The 5,000-nt window shown below is 57.2% G+C and overlaps 1 protein-coding gene across 1 annotated transcript in view; it reads left to right on the top strand.

Annotated features, from left to right (window-relative positions):
• The window catches only part of LOC113811680 (cytochrome P450 3A29), a 19,564-nt gene that overhangs the window by 7,568 nt on the left and 6,996 nt on the right, over nt 1-5,000 (top strand). The gene's annotated exons all lie outside the window — the stretch shown is intronic.

Genomic DNA, 5,000 nt, shown 5'->3' with positions numbered 1-5,000 from the left:
CTCCTCTCCCTCTCTCTACCTCCCTCCTCCACCCTCTCCTCTTCTCTCTACCTCCCTCCCTCCCTCCCTCCTTCCTCCCTCCTCCTCCTCTCTACCTCCCTCCCTCCCCCTCTCTCCATACCTCCCACTCCCCTCTCTCTCCCCTCCCTCCCTCCCTCCTCTCTCTACCTCCCTCCCTCCCCTCTCCTCTCTCTACCTCCCTCCCTCCTCCTCTCTCTCTACCTCCCTCCCTCCTCCTCTCTCTACCTCTCCTCCCTCCTCCTCTCTCTACCTCCCTCCCTCCTCCCACTCTCTCTACCTCCCTCCCTCCTCTCCTCTCTCTACCTCCCTCCCTCCTCCTCTCTCCTACCTCCCTCCCTCCTCCTCTCTCTACCTCCCTCCCTCCTCCTCTCTCTACCTCCCTCCCTCCTCCTCTCTACCTCCCTCCCCTCCTCCCTCTCTCTACCTCCCTCCCTCCTTCCTTCTCTCCTACTCTCCCTCCCTCCTCCTCTCTCTACCTCCCTCCCTCCTCCTCCTCTCTACCTCCCTCCCTCCTCCTCCTCTCTCTACCTCCCTCCCCTCTCTTCTCTCTACCTCCCTCCTCCTCTCCTCCTCTCTACCTCCCTCCCTCCTCCTCTCTCTCTACCTCCCTCCCTCCTCCTCCTCTCTACCTCCCTCCCTCCCCTCTCTCTACCTCCCTCCCTCCTCCTCTCTCTACCTCCCTCCCTCCCTCTCCTCTCTCTCTACCTCCCTCCCTCCCTCCTCTCTCTACCTCTCCTCCCTCCTCCCTCTCTCTACCTCCCTCCTCCCTCCTCCCTCTCTCATCTACCTCCCTCCCTCCTCCTCTCTCTACCTCCCTCCCTCCCCTCCCTCTCCTTCTACCTCCCTCCCTCCTCTTCTCTCTACCTCCCTCCTCCCTCCCTCCTCCTCTCACTCTTCCTCCTTCCTCCCTTCCTCTTCTCATCTCCCTCCCTCCTTCCTCTCTCTACTTCCCTCCCTACTCCCTCCTCTCTACCTCCCTCCCTCCCTCCTCTCTCTACCTCCCCTCCCTCCACTTCTCTTCTCTCTCCCTCCCCTCCCTTCCTTTCCCTCCCTCCCTCCTCCTCTCTCTCTTCCTCCTTCCATCCTATCCTCCCTCCCTCTCTTCTCTCTACCTCCCTCCCTCCCTCCTCTCTCTACCTCCCTCACTCCCCCCTCTCTCTATCTCCCTCCCTCGTCTCTCTCCTACCTCCCTCCCCTCCCTCCTCCTCTCTCTACCTCCCTCCCTCCTCCTCCCCTCTTTCTCCATCCCTCCCCCTCTCTCTACCTCCCTCCCTCCCTCCCCCCCCTCCTCTCTCTACCTTCATCCCTCCTCCTCTCTCTACCTCCCTCCCTCCCTCCTCCTCCTCTCTCTACCTCCCTCCTCCTCTCTCTCTCCATCCCTCTCTCCCTCCCTCCCTCCCTCCATCCCTCCCTCCTCCTCTCTCTACCTCCCCTCCCTCTCTTTCCATCCCTCCCTCCTCCTCTCTCTCCATCCCCTCCCTCCTCCTCTCTCTCTCCATCCCTCCTCCTCACTCTCTCTCTCATCCCTCCCTCCTCCTCTCTCTCCATCCCTCCCTCCTCCTCTCTCTCCATCCTCCCTCCCCTCCTCTCTCTCCATCCCTCCCTCCTCCCTCTCTCTCCATCCCTCCCTCCCTCCTCTCTCTCCATCCCTCCCTCCTCCTCTCTCTCCCTCCCCTCCCTCCTCTCTCTCCCTCCCTCCCTCCTCCTCTCTCCTTCCCTCCCACTCCTCCTCTCTCTACCTCCCTCCCTCCCCCCTCTCTCTATCTCCCCTCCCTCGTCTCTCTACCTCTCCCTCCCTCCTCCTCTCTCTCTCCCTCCCTCCTCCTCCTCTTTCCCTCCTCCCTCGCACCTACACCTCCCTCCCTCCCTCCCCCCCCTCCTCTCTCTACCTTCCCATCCCTCCTCACTCTCTCTACCTCCCTCCCTCCCTCTTCCCTCCCTCTCTCCCTCCTCTCTCTCTCCATCCCTCTCTCCCTCCCTCCCTCCCTCCATCCCTCCCTCCCTCCCTCTCTCTACCTCCCTCCCTCCTCTTTCCATCCCTCCCTCCCCTCCTCTCTCTCCATCCACTCCCTCCTCCTCTCTCTCCCATCCCTCCCTCCTCCTCTCTCTCTCTCCATCCCTCCCCCTCCTCTCTCTTCCTCCCTCCCTCCTCCTCTCTCTCCATCCCTCCCTCCCTCCTCTCTCTCCATCCCTCCCTCCTCCTCTCTCTCCATCCCTCCCTCCCTCCTCTCTCTCCATCCCTCCCTCCTCCTCTCTCTCCATCCCTCCCTCCTCTCTCTCTCCATCCCTCCCTCCTCCTCTCTCTCCATCCCTCCCTCCTCCTCTCTCTCCATCCCTCCCTCCTCCTCTCTCTCCATCCCTCCCTCCTCACTCTCTCTCCATCCTCCCTCTCTCCTCTCTCTCCATCCCTCCCTCCTCCTCTCTCTCCATCCCTCCCTCCTCCCTCTCTCTCCATCCCTCCCTCCTCCTCTCTCTCATCCTCCCTCCCTCCTCTCTCTCCATCCCTCCCTCCTCCTCTCTCTCACGCCCTCCCTCCTCCCTCTCTCTCATCCCTCCCTCCTCCTCTCTCTCCATCCCTCCCTCCTCCTCTCTCTCCATCCCTCCCACTCTCCTCTCTCTCCATCCCTCCCTCCTCCTCTCTCTCTCCATCCCTCCCTCCTCCTCTCTCTCCATCCCTCCCTCCTCCTCTCTCTCCATCCCTCCCTCCTCCTCTCTCTCCATCCCTCCCTCCTCTCTCTCTCCATCCCTCCCTCCTCCTCTCTCTCCATCCCTCCCCTCCTCCTCTCTCTCCATCCCTCCTCCTCTCTCTCCCTCCTCCTCCCTCCTCCTCTCTCTCCCTTCCTCCCTCCGCTCTCTCTCCTTCCCTCCCTCCTTTTCCCTCCCTTCCTCCTTCCTTGCTCTCTCTCCCTCCCTCCTCTCTCTCCCTCCCTCCCTCCTCACTCTCTCCATCCCTCCCTCCCTCCTCTCTCTCTCCCATCCCCTCCCACTCCTCCTCTCTCTCCATCCCTCCCTCCTCCTCTCTCTCCATCCCCTCCCTCCTCCTCTCTCTCCCATCCCTCCCTCCTCCTCTCTCTCCATCCCTCCCTCCTCCTCTCTCTCCATCCCTCCCTCCTCCTCTCTCTCCATCCCTCCCTCCTCCTCTCTCTCCATCCCTCCCCTCCTCTCTCTCTCATCCCTCCCTCCTACCTCTCTCTCCTTCCCTCCCTCCTTCCTCTCTCTCCTTCCCTCCTTCCTTCCTCTCTCTCCTTCCCTCCCTCCCTCCTCTCTCCATCCCTCCCTCCTCTCTCTCCCTCCCTCCCTCCTCCTCTCTCTCCTTCCCTCCCTCCTCCTTTCCCTCCCTCCCTCCTCCTCTCTCTCCATCCCTCCTCCTCTCTCTCCCTCCCCTCCCTCCTCCTCTCTCTACCTCCCTCCCTCCTCTCTCCATCCCTCCCTCCTCCTCTCTCTCCATCCCTCCCTCCTCCTCTCTCTCCATCCCTCCTCCTCTCTCTCCCTCCCTCCCTCCCTCCTCTCTCTACCTCCCTCCCTCCTCTCTCCATCCCTCCCTCCTCCTCTCTCTCCATCCCTCCCTCCTCCTCTCTCTCCATCCCTCCCTCCTCCTCTCTCTCATCCTCCTCCTCCTCTCTCTCCATCCCTCCCTCCTCCTCTCTCTCCATCCCTCCTCCTCTCTCTCCCTCCCTCCCTCCTCCTCCTCTCCTTCCCTCCCCCCCCTCCCTCTCTCTCCCCTCCCTCCCTCCTCCTCTCTCTCCCTCCCTCCCTCCTCCTTTCCCTCCCTCCCTCCTCCTCTCTCTCCATCCTTCCCTCCCTCCCTCCTCTCCCCTCCAACCTTCCCTCCTCCTACCAGGCATCGGGAGATCGACTACACTTTCAAATCCTAAACGCTTTAGGATGGGTAGTTGGGGGAGGAGGGGGGGAGGGGGTTCTAGGATCTCGGGACCCCACTTTAAAAAAGAGAGAGGAGGGAGGGAGGGAGGAAGGAAGAGAGAGAGAGAGAGAGAGAGAGAGAGAGAGAGAGAGAGAGAGAGAGAGAGAGAGAGAGAGAGAGAGAGAGAGAGAGAGGGGAGAAAGGGAAAAGAAAGAGGAGAGCTTTGTTTATGAATACTCCCCTTCTTTATTATGCTGTTAAGCTGCTTCGCGGTTCAGGGCAAGCATCGTATTGCCATGACCTATATTTGGCTTCCTCTCAGAACAGGAGAACAAGTGAACAGGGCAAATAAGCAGTCGAACTGGGTAGCGTATTGTTAGCGGTTCAGACCTACACAAACCGATTCAAGAAGCTTGTACAGTTTAATGGAGTGTATTCTAAGGCCCTTATCGGTTATTTTGCTTCATACGTTATTCATTAATTTCTTCAGCTTCTTCTTCAGCGGCTTTTCCTCGTATATTTACGTTTCCTGCATAACATGTTTCTTTCACGTTTTGCTGTATTTACCTGTAGTGGCTTTGCCTTACACTCGTTATTAATTTTATACCATTTCTCTTTTCACGTAATTCATCTTTATCATGTCATCTATGCGGATTTTCCTTCACTTTTTCTCCACAATTTTTATTGCGTTATATTTAATTCTCCTCATTTACTAATTTTTTTTTTTCATGACTGTGTTTGTGTTCGACACTTTAATGTTTTTTCCACCATTGTTTATTTTTCCAATACGCTGTCCTTTTGTTCATCCGTAACCATTTTATTGTGTTTTTTTTTTCTTTTTTACGTTAGTTAATAACTCCAAAATGTTTTACATCTCTATTTCGAAGCTAGGGCTACAGTTCTCTGTATTTTCAAAGGCCATTGCAGATCGGTCAGCGCTTGAGTCTTTCCTGTTTACACATTTTTTGGAAGCATTTTCACGATTGCTAAAATTTTCATTTATAATTTTGACATATACTTTGCTTGGCTACATTGTGCTTAAAGCCTTTTTTATTTTAGATTTTTTTTTTTTCGTTCTGAATGTTTGTTTTGTGTGTGTGTGTTTTCTTTTTTGTCA

This window comes from Penaeus vannamei, chromosome 25 (genome assembly GCF_042767895.1).
Source record: "Penaeus vannamei isolate JL-2024 chromosome 25, ASM4276789v1, whole genome shotgun sequence".
NCBI lineage: Eukaryota > Metazoa > Arthropoda > Malacostraca > Decapoda > Penaeidae > Penaeus > Penaeus vannamei.
This window is presented reverse-complemented; position numbering and strand designations above follow the sequence as displayed.